Here is a 15,482-nt window from a genome sequence, read left to right as displayed (position 1 = left end):
CACCAGTGCACCTGCAGCGGGAGCTGCGCCAGACCCTCTTCTTGGATGACTGAAATGACACGTCTTTACAGAACGGATAAGACACGTTCATATGAGGACACATGAGCTTTGATGCGTCAAAATATATAAAGGGCAGTTGGTGATGGTTGGACTTTGTACGGGGAATGGTTGGGGAACTGACTGACTGTCCTATGTTAAGGTCTGGTTATGGCGCGGCGCTTCGCTCCTCCCGGCTGTGTGCCTCCTTCGATACCCGGTATCTTGACTGACAGTTCTGCTGCACTGCAGTGATTCCTCCCCGGCTTTATACTCTCGCCTCACCCGTTCTTTCTCCAGACAGTTTCCTTACGATAGCGTTTTGGTGTATCATCATTCATTAATTCACATAATTATCTGACTTTGTAGGCTATGCCACAGTCACAGCCTAGGCTACGTTCACTGTTAAAAAAAAGCTAATTCATTCACATTGGCTATCGCCTAATTCACTGTTAACATTAATTCAGTGTTCTATTTAATTCTGGCCATAGGCCAATGCCTCACTGGATTTATCGATCAGAATGCGATGTTGCGCCCGTGAGCAATACATAGGCTTATCACAACGGATAAAGTTTCACTGAACCTAACGCTGAAGAAAATGCATTTTTATAGGATGGATTTAGACTAGAATCGCACCCCCCACCCACACACACACAGGTCGTCGACGTGTAGCGCAAACCACAAAACATACACACGCGGCAGAGTATCCCTTTGCGGTAGCCTAGGCCTAGATATAGCGCTGGTTTCTCGCGCCCAAGAACAGCCATTTTACACAGCATGATACTGTCACCCTAACCATAACTGAATGTTACTGCTATCCGGGATTATTGGGACATCCCTACCCTAAACCCTAGCCTTAATCAATACCTTACCCTAACCTTATCGTAACCCTTACCTAACCTTAACCGTTCTATATTTCAACTTCAATGGGGTGACGTCAGAGTTGGAACGCCCTTTTCCCACCAACTCGGAAGCTCCACCTGCAGATGGAACGAAAGGAGCATGTGCGGATCAGGATCCGGCACCTCTCAATTTGGGACTGTTTCGTTCCGGAACCCATTTGCAGGATCCGGTACCTCTCTTGGAATGAACAATTATTTCCACTGTTTCCAATGTAAAAAATTATAATGAGACCAAGTTGACTCTAATACTCCTGACTGGCCCCTAAAAAACGTAATGTGCCTGGGTTAATGCTTTGCGCAATTTTGTAGCCTTTATTAAACCAACGCTTGGACATTGCTGTGGGGAGAGAGAGAAGCGCGCCAGTATCTCGCACAGAACTACAATGAGATTAACTTTCTACGATCCCTCTCTCACTACTCTGATAGACATGAGCCTGCAACTTTCATCTCCCCAGCGTTGCACTTCATCATTTATTTCCTTATAGAATCATAGCGGCGCGAAGTGTTCTGGAGGTGCTGCAACACCCATGATAAATTGAAATACATTTGCCAGTTATATAACTACTGCTGTCTGTTAAGAAATAAATGAAATGATTACGAATATTACACAAATAGTAGGCCTATAATTAGCCACTGATGATTAATAGTTTATTTAACAACATTTCCTAGCTGTGGATTGTGTGTAGCCCGATCAAGAAGCATGCCTACAGTCGGGAACACGCGGCAAATGTGTCAGTCATGCAGCTAAAACAGACCTTTCGTAAATATTTAAAATACGATTGCGACGAAAATACAGGTTGGAAAGCAAATGGATCCTGCTAACAAGAGAAGACTATTCTGTCTGTAGGCTACCAAGTTATTGAACGAACAAACATGTTTTTTTACCAAGTAAGACAAGAGAGAGCTTTTGGCAAGAGCGCATCGGCCCATCGTCGGTGAGTGAGCTGAGCGTCATTGAGTGAGTCCGTGAAACTGGAAAGCTTGTTTAGGACTATAATTTACTCCTCATATTGTACAATATGTTTGTCATCACACACCTAGGTCTAGGCTATTGATGGATTCAAGACAAGGTCGTTTTTATTGATCTCAGATTCTTATTTTGTTCGTTTCAAAATAGCCTGTCATTTTGATAATTTGTGAGGTATTAAAACATATTCTTCTAAAGTCTCCAGTCATCTAAAAGTATGTAGAATGGCATGAAATCCGTTTACAAAAAGGCCACATTTTCCCGAACTCAAGGCTACAATTTCTTTCCCCCATGTGTACAACTTCTGCAAGCGCCTTTACTTTACTGATCTATGACAGTACGCAAAAGCATGATAATGCATGCAATGCTTTATTATAAAGGGAATTTTGTTTTCACGCCTTCTGGTACCTCAGAGCACCCTAGGTCACCCCGTCTCTGGCTAACTTTGTGTTCCATGTGTCCAGCACCTCCAAATGTACAAATTAAGCACTGGGCTAGACTACATGCCTTAGCCTACATTCTTTCCTCAACTGTTGCTTAGGCCTATTAGTGTCCTAGCACCGGTGCTATACATATAAATATAGGCTACATCTTTTTGTTATATTTCAGGGTTAGATCAAATAACAGAGTGATAAAGGGGAGCTCAGTCAGTGCTTTTCTCGAGGCTGCAGTGGAGACAACTACAGGTCTGCAAACCATTGAAACAACATGAAGGGTTGCCGTTCTGTACTGCAAACATCCAAGAGGGTTAGAGCCAATGGGGAAGGGGTAGGGAACGAATTAGGACGGTCTGTTCCTGAGCACTGTTCTGCGTCGCAAATGGCACTCTATTCATAGTGCACTACTTTTGACCAGAGCACTATGGGCCCGAAATAGGGAATATGATGCCATTTGGGAGTCAACCCATCACTCCCAAAGAACTTGTAAAAGAGACTGGTGTGTAAGTCCACTCTTTATTGGGACATAGAACAACTGGCTATAGCCCTGCCCACATATAGTTCTGATTATCTTCAACCTGACCTTTGACATCTTTCTTTTTCTGTGATCTGTGTTTGTTTGTTTGTGTGTATGCACGCGCCTGTACACGTGCATGTGTGTCTATGTACGTGCATGTGCGGTGCCAATGTTTCCTAAAACACTGTCTAACACTGTCTATTTATAACCTGTCTGGCTGCAGGATATTTCTAGTCCTTGTCCCAGGGTTTCCACTGTTCTGTTACCACACTACCCCCCCCCCCCCCCCCTGCACACACACACACACAAATACACACACTGTTACCACACAGTCATCATCCTCTCTGCCAGCCATTAGTGCCCACTTCCCCTGTCCCCCTGGGCACCATGCCCCAGCCTGTCTGCCGGAGACACCCACTACTCTGAGGGCAGAGTGTGTGTGTGTGTGTGTGTGTGTGTGTGTGTGTGCGTGTGCGTGTGCGTGTGTGTGTGTGTGTGTTTCCGTGCGTGTGTGTGTGCATGCATGCATGCTACAGGCTCTGACCAGGATGAGAGGGAGCGAGAGATATAGATTGATAGAGAAAAGGGGAGACTGGGACTGAACGGGGGGTGATAGAAGGTGAAAGGGAGAGATAGGGACAGAGCTAGTTAGGGGAAAGGTGAGGTAAAGATTAAACTAACAGAATGAAAGAGAGACACAGAGATGGTGGAAGGGAGAGAGAGGGCGGCGGTATCCTTGAAAGCGAAGACCCAGCTCTTTAAAAATGAGATACAGGGTTGTCTTGACTGGCTGGTGCTGTGTCCCAAATGGCATCCTATTCACTACACAGTGGGCTAGTTTTCACCAAAGTCCTATGGGCCCTGGTTAAAAGTGGTGCACTATATTGGAAAAAGCGTGCTATTTGGGACACATCCTGTGTATACCAGGTGTCAGCAGATACATAAGAGAACATGCCACAAGCTCTACCGGCTGCATGCAAACACCCAGAACCCAGTGAAGAGAGAGCGAGGGAGAGAGATCAAGATAAACAGTGTATTCAGATATTATTCAGACCCCTTGATTTATTCCACATATAGTTACGTTACAGCCTTATACTAAAATTGATAAAATGTTTTTTCCCCCTCATCAATCTACATACTATTAATACCCCATAATGACAAAGCAAAAACTTTTTTTTTCAAAAAAATTTATAAATCAATTTACATAAATATTCAGACCCTTTACTCAATACTTTGTTGAAGCACCTTTGGCAGCAATTACAGCCTCGAGACTTCTTGGGTCTGATGCTACAAGCTTTGCACATCTGTATTTGGGGGGTTTCTCCCATTTTTCTCTGTAGATCCTCTCAAGCTCTGTCAGATTGGATGGGGAGTGTCGCTGCACAGCTATTTTCAGGTCTCTCCAGAGATGTTCGATCGGGTTAAAGTCTGGGCTCTGGCCACTCAAGGACATTCAGAGACTTGTCCCAAAGCCACTCCTGCGTTGTCTTGGCTTTGTTCTTAGGGTCGCTGTCCTGTTGGAAGGTGAACCTTCGCCCTCAGTCTGAGGAGCTGAGAGCTCTTGAGCAGATTTTCATCAAGGATCTCTCTGTCCTTTGCTCCGTTCATCTTTCCCTCGAACCCTGATCAGTCTCCCAGTCGCTGCCACTGAAAAACATCCCCACAGCATGGTTGCTGCCTCCAGACATGACGCTTGGCATTCAGGCCAAAGAGTTCAATTTAGTTTTCTCATGGTCTGAGAGTCTTTAGGTGCCTTTTGGCAATCTCCAAGCGGGCTGTCATGTGCCTTTTACTAAGGAGTGGCTTCCGTCTGGCCACTCTACCATTAAGGCCTGATTGGTGGAGTGCTGCAGAGATGGTTTTCCTTCTTGAAGGTTCTCCCATCTCCACAGAGGAGCTCTGGAGCTCTATCAGAGTGACCATCGGGTTCTTGGTCACCTCCCTGACCAAGGACTTTCTCCCCCGATTGCTCAATTTGGCCGGGCGGCCAGCTCTGGGAAGACTCTTAATTTGTGGTACTTTTTACCCCTTTTTCCTGCTATCTAATTGGTAGTTACAGTCTTGTCCCATCGCTGCAATTCCCATACAGACTCGGGAGAGGCCAAGGTCAAGAGCCATGTGTCCTCCGAAACACGACGCCGCCAAGCCGCACTGCTTCTTGACACACTGCTCGCTTAACCCGGAAGCCAGCCACACCAATGTGTCAGAGGAAACACCGTACAGCTGGCAACCGAAGTCAGCATGCATGCGCCTGGCCTGCCTCAAGAAATCGCTAGAGTGCGATGGGACATGGACATCCCAGCCAGCCAAACCCTCCCCTAACCCGGACGATGTTGGGCCAATTGTGCACCGCCTCATGGGTCTCCCGGTCGCAGCCAGCTGCGACACAGCCCGGGTTCGAACCTGGATCCGTAGTGATGCCTTAGACCACCGTGCCACTCGGGAGGCATGTGTAGATTGATGAGGAAAAATTTGATTTAAAGGCTAACAAAATGTGGAAAAAGTCAAAGGGTCTGAATACTTTCCAAATGCACTGTAGGGTGTGATATATAGGGAGGGAGGGCAGGAGAGAGATATATAGAGATATGGAGGGCGGGCGGGAGAGAGATGCATAGAGATAGGGAGGGCGGCCGGCGGGAGAGAGATATATAGAGAGAGGGAGGGAAAGAGAGAGCTTATAAATGTTTGAGCAGTGTTCTTCTGCTGCTCTCCTCACACCTCTGAAGCAGTCTTTAAAGCCACAATCATTAATCCTTACTTCCAGCCAAACGGCAGCTCCGCCCGCCACTTGTTTCACTATAATGCTGAGGGATGGGCGGTAAATATTCAGCGGTAAATATTGCAGATTGTACATTTAAGTGGGACCCTCCCTGCTGATTTTCTCTCCACAACCCCTAACCTCCCTGAAGAACTTCTTCCCTCAAAATCCAAAGCATGTGGTTTTCTCCCCCTTATCTCTCTCTACTCCTCTCTTTGCCTTCCCTCTCTCTCTATTCGTCCCTCTCGCTCTCTCTCTACCCCCCCTCTCCCCCCCCCCCTCTCTCTCTCTCCACCACCCCCCTCTCTCTCCATCCATCTCTCTCTTCCTTCACCCTTGTGTATCTTCATCCAGTGAATATTTAATCGTGGTTGGTCAGGGCTTTATTCATAGATCGGCCTCTAATGAGTTATTCATAAATATAAAAAATGTATATATATGCATATTTAATGCATTATGATGCATATCCCGTGTGGTCCTATGCGACTCAGTTGGTAGAGCATGGCACTCCCCCTGATTCCTGCAGGGGGACCAGTACGAAAAAGTCAGAAAATGTATGCACTCACTACTGTAAGTTGCTCTGGATAATAATGTCTGCCCAATGACTAAAATGTAAAAATATAATTTATTCATGGTGGCAGCACTGCAGCCGGCCACCCATGCCAGTAGCATCTCTGTTGGTCGAAAGTATCCGAATGGCAGACTGGCATTTTCAGGAATATTCAGCCTTGGAAGATCTGTTACAGAAACAGGACAGCGGCAGAGATTGTCATTGTCACCACTAACTAAGTCACTCGTTGCTGACATAGAATGTGTGTGTGTGTGTGTGGTTTGTTTTTTACCAGAAGTCCATCACAAGGATAGTAAAACATGGATCATTCAGAGAAGTGGGGGCTTCTTTTTTTTTCACACAAGGAAAAAGGCTATTTTAGGTTTAGGGTTACAATTAGGGTTCGGTTTAGTTTCAGGGTTTTGGGTTAAGGTTAGGGTTAGGTTAAGGGTTCGTTTTAGGAAAAAATTGATTTTGAAGGGGAATCCATTTTTGGATAGTAAAACTTTGATGTATTGTTGGGAGCAATGACACATCATGAAGAGTTTACACACACTGGGGGGTTTCCACTCCAGAGGAGAATAGTGGGGAGGGGTATCCTCCTGATAAAATGGTGCATTCCAAAGTTGGAGAGTAGAGAGCATGTAGTGGGGTGGTAATGTAGCGATTAAAGCGTCAATCAGCAATTAGTCCATACTTTTTTATTTTTTACTGTTAAATTAATTATATATACAAGGGTTGAATCTACCAAATTGCAACCCCCTCCCGGTTATCCCGGGTATTCCTGTTCAAACCGAAAATGGTAGGCATATTTAAAAGCATGTAGGTCTACCAGAGAAGAAGATGTACCACTGTAAATGGATTAATATAGGCTTTAAAGGAATCGAACGGTTTCTTGTTGAATTTGCTGCAATTTAATCAACTAAAAGTTCTCTCAAAGTCACCACACTGTTTCGTTGGTGTAGCCTAGTTTTAATGGCCTATGAATTACTGTTGGCCGACTGTTAAAATATTAATGATTACAGCCTAGTGAAAATTACAATCGTTTTAGCCTACCTTTAACGGTTTTCTCTCCCATGTTTCATCTGGCTATCAGGGGAATTAGGAAAGGTTGTGGCTGTTTTTACTTTATGATAACCCGTTTTTTGTGGCATATCCGACGCTGCGCTAGATTCAGCACCATGGATAGCGCCGCGGTGCAACGTTTGGGCCGCAGTTCATATTTCGGACAGCCAGAGCCACACAGCTAAAGTTAGGGTATTTGTGAATGTGAGTTGGAGATTGCCTAACTGCGTCGAGAGGTCGCGTGTAGCCTACACATGATAGTCGTCAATGCATTTTATAGAAGTCATGCAAGTAAGCAGTGTTTTCTGTTTTCTATTGGAGACTTCATGTTGAGTAGGCCAGCATAAATTTGGTAGGCTGTTGTGATGACGGGTCTAATGTATGAATGAAGCCAGATAGTTGATATGTCCATTTCCACATGTTTTGTATTTTTGCATTAGTGCGCCATAGAAATTGTAAGCCTATATTATTGGTCCAGATTCCACTCATTATTTTTATCGGGGAATGGGCAGGAGATTGATCGAGAAATCTCGGTATCCAGTTCTTCCATCCTAATATACAGTGCCTTGCGAAAGTATTCGGCCCCCTTGAACTTTGCGACCTTTTGCCACATTTCAGGCTTCAAACATAAAGATATAAAACTGTATTTTTTTGTGAAGAATCAACAACAAGTGGGACACAATCATGAAGTGGAACGACATTTATTGGATATTTCAAACTTTTTTAACAAATCAAAAACTGAAAAATTGGGCGTGCAAAATTATTCAGCCCCCTTAAATTAATACTTTGTAGCGCCACCTTTTGCTGCGATTACAGCTGTAAGTCGCTTGGGGTATGTCTCTATCAGTTTTGCACATCGAGAGACTGACATTTTTTCCCATTCCTCCTTGCTAAACAGCTCGAGCTCAGTGAGGTTGGATGGAGAGCATTTGTGAACAGCAGTTTTCAGTTCTTTCCACAGATTCTCGATTGGATTCAGGTCTGGACTTTGACTTGGCCATTCTAACACCTGGATATGTTTATTTTTGAACCATTCCATTGTAGATTTTGCTTTATGTTTTGGATCATTGTCTTGTTGGAAGACAAATCTCCGTCCCAGTCTCAGGTCTTTTGCAGACTCCATCAGGTTTTCTTCCAGAATGGTCCTGTATTTGGCTCCATCCATCTTCCCATCAATTTTAACCATCTTCCCTGTCCCTGCTGAAGAAAAGCAGGCCCAAACCATGATGCTGCCACCACCATGTTTGACAGTGGGGATGGTGTGTTCAGGGTGATGAGCTGTGTTGCTTTTACGCCAAACATAACGTTTTGCATTGTTGCCAAAAAGTTCAATTTTGGTTTCATCTGACCAGAGCACCTTCTTCCACATGTTTGGTGTGTCTCCCAGGTGGCTTGTGGCAAACTTTAAACAACACTTTTTATGGATATCTTTAAGAAATGGCTTTCTTCTTGCCACTCTTCCATAAAGGCCAGATTTGTGCAATATACGACTGATTGTTGTCCTATGGACAGAGTCTCCCACCTCAGCTGTAGATCTCTGCAGTTCATCCAGAGTGATCATGGGCCTCTTGGCTGCATCTCTGATCAGTCTTCTTCTTGTATGAGCTGAAAGTTTAGAGGGACGGCCAGGTCTTGGTAGATTTGCAGTGGTCTGATACTCCTTCCATTTCAATATTATCGCTTGCACAGTGCTCCTTGGGATGTTTAAAGCTTGGGAAATCTTTTTGTATCCAAATCCGGCTTTAAACTTCTTCACAACAGTATCTCGGACCTGCCTGGTGTGTTCCTTGTTCTTCATGATGCTCTCTGCGCTTTTAACGGACCTCTGAGACTATCACAGTGCAGGTGCATTTATACGGAGACTTGATTACACACAGGTGGATTGTATTTATCCTCATTAGTCATTTAGGTCAACATTGGATCATTCAGAGATCCTCACTGAACTTCTGGAGAGAGTTTGCTGCACTGAAAGTAAAGGGGCTGAATAATTTTGCACGCCCAATTTTTCCGTTTTTGATTTGTTAAAAAAGTTTGAAATATCCAATAAATGTCGTTCCACTTCATGATTGTGTCCCACTTGTTGTTGATTCTTCACAAAAAAATACAGTTTTATATCTTTATGTTTGAAGCCTGAAATGCGGCAAAAGGTCGCAAAGTTCAAGGGGGCCGAATACTTTCGCAAGGCACTGTATAACCATTGATTCTTGAAGAATATAATTTCTAAAAGCCTCTGAGGTAGCCTAACTTCGACTGTCGTGCGATAGACTACCCCATTATAAACCAAAATATAAGCTTGTTTTACTCGATTGTTTGCTAACATTGTAGCCATTGAAGGGGAACAGGAGTGCCATAAAAGCCTGGACCTCTTGGCAGAGAGAGGTCCATAATGCAATCACATACTGCTACTACACTAATGAAACGAGTCATGTCAACTTTTTTGTCAGTTGCGTGAGGTAGTAGTGATTTCAAGTGTATGTGATGCAACTGGGAGGGGGGGGGGGGGGTGACATACCACACAGAGCAACCCAGATGCCACTTTGTTGTAAGCAACAGGAAATGCTTCCAGATTGTTTCGTGTGGCATCAGCGTTACTGATGACATAAGCCTTCTGGCAGAGATACAGGGAAGAAGAGTCACTTCCTGTGACCTCTGCTCTGCCCTGTTCCCACAAGGAAACAAATCACCATCCGCAGCAAATATGTATTTGCTTAGTTACCATGTCCTGGTTTTGGTTTGCATAATGCTCATCCATGGGCTGTGGGCGGTGGTGGTGCTAAATTTGTACTGGGGGGTCAAATAAGGTTGGAAAACCTCTGCGAGGTTAAACACTTAGTGTGTGTGTCTATGCATATGCGTGTGTGCGTGCGTGCGTGAGAGAGAGAGCTCTTACTGAACTGTATGCAGGGAACACTTAAAACGGTAATAACGATTTAGTGGGGGTTCACAGGAACAGATGAAAGGGGGCTGTTGATGAAAGAGCATCTTCAGGGTACATCCTTGGTCAAAAGTAGTGTACGTTAAAGGGAATAGGGTGCCATTTGGGATGCACCCTCTGAGACAAGAGGAGGCTGCTCTGCTCCACTGCCAAGATCCATTTGAGTGATTCAGCAGAAAATCTGCCTGATTCTCAGGCAGTGCATCTGTGAGGATGTGATTCCCCCATTAAAGGGGAAATCTGCAGTTCAAGCGATAAGAAAGGGCCACCCTGCCAGGGTTTTGCAAAAAAATTATAAATAATAATGAATGTACCAATCGCAGATTCCCCCATTTACTCATCATAAGGTTCCTGATTGTCTGCTTTTTTCATCTTCTCTGACACAAACAAGCCATGCACCGGGCCTGTAAAACCAATGATTGGCAACCTCTAGTCTATGGCTCTCTAGAGATTTCCTAAGACCTACTAAAAAGTATTGAGTCTCCTATTACTGCACCATGCGAGCCAGTAATACCTCTCTACAGCACTCCATGCCAGTCCAAGGTGTCAGTTTGTCATTCCCTAAGACCTACTAAAATCCCCTATTCCCATTTATAAAACTTGTTCAAGAAACCAAACACTTATTAAGGTGAAGAAAGAGTTCAAAGTGCTTGGAGAGAGAGAGAGAGAGAGAGAGAGAGAGAGAGAGAGAGAGAGAGAGAGAACAGAAGGGGGAATGAGTCCGGACTGGGTGTGTTCAGTTCAGTCAGAGTTGTGACATAAGGATGGCTTCTTTAGCCTGGCTGGATGGTGAATGATGGTTCAACCAGGGTTGCGTATGCAGGGAACCCTATTCCCTACATAGTTCACTACTATTGATAGGGTGGCATTTGGGACGCAAGCCAAAGTTGCAATGCAGGTGAGTATGTAAAAGAGGAGGGGACGTATGGATCCCAGATTTTGTGCGAACTGTTGCTAGATCTATTTATTTCCCTAACCTGCTTGCTCTGCAGAGAGTAGCCCTGCTTTTAAGCCTATAGGAAAGATGCTGCATCAATGCGACATAGCAGTAGCAAGTGCCCTACACTGCACTGAGTTAGGGCTCCTCCATGTGGATTGAGGGGGTACTGCAGGCAGTCTCTGTCTACATGCTGTTATCCACGTTAAACAGTGCATTCGGAAAGTATTCGGACCCACTGACTTTTTCCACATTTTGTTACAGCCTTATTCTAAAATGGATTAAATAGTTTTTTTTCACTCATCAATCTATCTACACAAAATACCCCATAATGACAAAGCAAAAACAGTTTTGTTTTTTTTTGCAAATGTATATAAAATAAAGAACTGAAATATTACATTTACATAAGTATTCAGATAATTTACTCAGTACTTTCTTGATGCACCTTTGGCAACAATTACAGCCTCCAGTCTTCTTGGGTATGACGTGACAAGCTTGGCAAACCTGTATTTGGGGAATTTCTCCCATTCTTCTCTGCAGATCCTCTCAAGCTCTGTCAGGTTGGATGGGGAGCGTTGCTGCACAGCTACTTTCAAGTCTCTCCAAAGATGTTTGATCGGGTTCAAGTCTGGGCTCTGGCTGGGCCACTCAAGGACATTCAGAGACTTGTCCCGAAGCCACTCCTGCATTGTCTTGGTTGTGTATTTAGGATCGTTGTAATGTTGGAAGGATATCCTATAGAGCATGTTTTCATCAAGGATATCTCTGTACTTTGCTCTGTTCATCTTTCCCTCGATCCTGACTAGTCTCCCCTTCCCTGCTGTTGAAAAACATCCCACAGCTTTTACTGAGGAATGGCTTCCGTCTGGTCACTCTACCATAAAGGCTGTGCCTCGATACAATCCTGTATGGGTAATTCCTTCAACCTCTTGGCTTGTTTTTTGCTCTGACATGCACTGTCAACTTTGGGACCTTATATAGACAGGTGTGTGCCTTTCCAATATCATGTCCAATGAATTGAATTTACAACAGGTGGACTCCAATCAAGTTGTAGAAACATCTCAAGGATGATCAATGCAAACAGGATACACCTGAGCTCAATTTCGAGTCTCATAGCAAAGTGTCTGAATACTTATGTAATACATTTGTAATAAATTTGCTAAAATTTCTAAAAACCTGTTTTCACTTTGTCATTATGGGATATTGTGTGTAGATTGATAAGGGAAAACATTTATTTGATCAATTTTAGAATAAGGCTGTAACGTAACAAAATGTGGAAAAAGTCAAGGGGGCTTAATACTTTCCGAATGCACTGTAAATAAATGAAAGGGTGTGAGAGTATGAAGGCTCCGCAAACTGCCAAGTACTGACTACAGCACTTCTCTCTAATTGGGGTGAGACTCTTCTATCCTGGTCCCCGATCTCTTTGTGCAGTTTTGCCAAATCTTGCTGTGTTGGCAAGACAGCACAAACATATCTTGGTCCAGGCTTGCTATTGCTGCATTCTGGAAATAAAACAGCTCCAGAACAGAACAATATGTCTACAGAGGGAGAGAACTGTTGCTGTGTGATCTCAGACAGCCATTTCTTTTGATATACGAGGAAAGGCATTGCTACAGGGTTTTGAAGAAAATGCTTTTTAGATGTTTTAGTCTATGCAATAATAACATTAATCATGATCACTTAATAACCACAATTTGTAGAATAAAATGATGTACAGTTGAAGTTGGAAGTTTACATACACTTAGGTTCGAGTCATTAAAACTCGTTTTTCAACCACTCCACAAATGTCTTGCTAAAACTTCTTAGGGCTGCAATCCCATTAACGGGATTGATATGACAACAGCCAGTGAAAGTGCAGAGCGCCAAATTCAAACAACAGAAATCTCATAATACATGTATTTTATACCATTTTAAAGGTAATCTTGTTGTTAATCCCACCAAAGTGTCCAATTTCAAATAGGCTTTACAGCGAAAGCACCACAAACGATTATGTTATGTCACCGCCAAGTCACAGAAAAATTCTGCCATTTTTCCAGCCAAAGAGAGGAGTCACAAAAAGCACAAATAGTGATAAAATTAATCACTAACCTTTGATGATCTTCATCAGATGACACTCATAGGACTTCATGTTACACAATACATATATGTTTTGTTCAAGAAAGTGCATATTTATATTTAAAAAATCTCAGTATACATTGGCGCGTTACATTCACTAGTTCGAAAAACATCCCGTGATATTGCAGAGTCACATCATTTTACAGAAATACTCATTATAAATGTCGAAAATACAATTGTTAGACATGGAAATATAGATACACTTCTCCTTAATGCAACTACTGTGTCAGATTTCAAAAAAACTTTACGGAAAAAGCAAACCATGCAATAATCTGAGTCTGAGCTTTCAGACAACAAAGCAGCCAAAAAGATATCCGCCATATTGGGTAGTCAACAGAAGTCAGAAATAGCATTATAAATATTAACTTACCTTTGATGATCTTCATCGGAATGCACTCCCAGGAATCCCAGTTCCACATTAAATGTTTGATGTAGTTCGATAATGTCCATCATTTATGTCCAAAGAGCTTCTTTTGTGAGCACGTTTGGTAAACAAACCCAAAGTCATGATGCGCGTTCCCTAGTTCCGTTACTGTCTGTAGAAACTTGTCAAACTAAGTATAGAATCAATCTTTAGGATGTTTTTAACATAAAACGTCAATAATGTTCCAACCGGAGAATTCCTATGTCTGTAGAAAAGCAATGGAACGAGAGCTAACTCTCTCGTGACCGCGCCTCAGAGCCTGTGGCAATCTGCCAGACACCTGGCTCAAACAGTTCTTACGAGCCTCCACTTCACAGCAGAATCCTCAAACAAGTTTCTAAAGATGGTTGACATCTAGTGGAAGCCTTAGGAAGTGCAACATAACCAATATCCCACTGTGTATTCAATAGAGGCTGGGTTGAAAATCGACCAACCTCAGATTTCCCACTTCCTGTTTGGATTTCTTCTCAGGTTTTTGCCTGCCATATGAGTTATGTTATACTCACAGACATCATTCAAACAGGTTTAGAAACTTCAGAGTGATTTCTATCCAATACTAATAATAATGTGCATATATTAACAATTTACTCTGGACACCTTTCATCCAAGCTACTCAATACTGCCCCTGCAGCCATAAGAAGTTACATTAACAAACTATAGTTTTGGCAAGTGGGTTAGGACATCTACTTTGTGCATGACACAAGTCATTTTTTCCAACAATTGTTTACAGACAGATTATTTCACTTAGAATTCACTGTATCACAATTCCAGTGGGTCAGATGTTTACATATACTAAGTTAACTGTGCCTTTAAACAGCTTGGAAAATTCCAGAAAATTATGTCATGGCTTTAGAAGATTCTGATAGGCTAATTGACATAATTTGAGTCAATTGGGGGTGCATCTGTGGATGTATTTCAAGGCCTACCTTCAAACTCAGTGCCTCTTTGCTTGACATCATGGGAAAATCAAAATAAATCAGCCAAGACCTCAGAAAAAAAATTGTAGACCTCCACAAGTCTGGTTCATCCTTGGGAGCAATTTCCATATGCCCAAAGGTACCACGTTCATCTGTACAAACAATAGTACGCAAGTATAAACACCATGGGACCACACAGCCGTCATACCACTCAGGAAGTATGCGCGTTCTGTTTTCTAGAGATAAACGTACTTTGGTGTGAAAAGCGCAAATCAATCCCAGAACAACAGCAAAGGATCTTGTCAAGATGCTGGAGGAAACAGGTACAAAAGTATCTATATCCACAGTAAAACGAGTCCTATATTGACATTACCTGAAAGGACGCTCAACAAGGAAGAAGCCACTGCTCCAAAACCACCATAAAAAGGCCAGACTACGGTTTGCAACTGCACATGGGGACAACGATCATACTTTTTGGAGAAATGTCCTCTGGTCTGATGAAACAAAAATAGAACTGTTTGGCCATAATGACCATCGTTAAGTTTGGAGGAAAAAGGGGGAGCCTTGCAAGCCAAAGAACACCATCCCAACTGTGAAGCACGGGGGTGACAGCATCATGTTGTGGGGGTGCTTTGCTGCAGGAGGGACTGGTGCACTTCACAAAATAGATGGCACCATGAGGTAGGAAAATTATGTGGATATATTGAAGCAACATCTCAAGACATCAGTCAGGAAGTTAAAGCTTGGTCGCAAATGGGTTTTCCAAATGGACAATGACCCCAAGCATACATCCAAAGTTGTGTCAAAATGGCTTAAGGACAACAAAGTCAAGGTACTGGAGTGGCCATCACAAAGTCCTGACCTCAATCCTATAGAACATTTGTGGGCAGAACTGAAAAAGTGTGCGTAATAAAGGAGG

This window comes from Oncorhynchus clarkii, chromosome 21, assembly GCF_045791955.1.
Source record: "Oncorhynchus clarkii lewisi isolate Uvic-CL-2024 chromosome 21, UVic_Ocla_1.0, whole genome shotgun sequence".
In the NCBI taxonomy this organism is placed as follows: Eukaryota; Metazoa; Chordata; class Actinopteri; order Salmoniformes; family Salmonidae; genus Oncorhynchus; species Oncorhynchus clarkii.
This window is presented reverse-complemented; position numbering follows the sequence as displayed.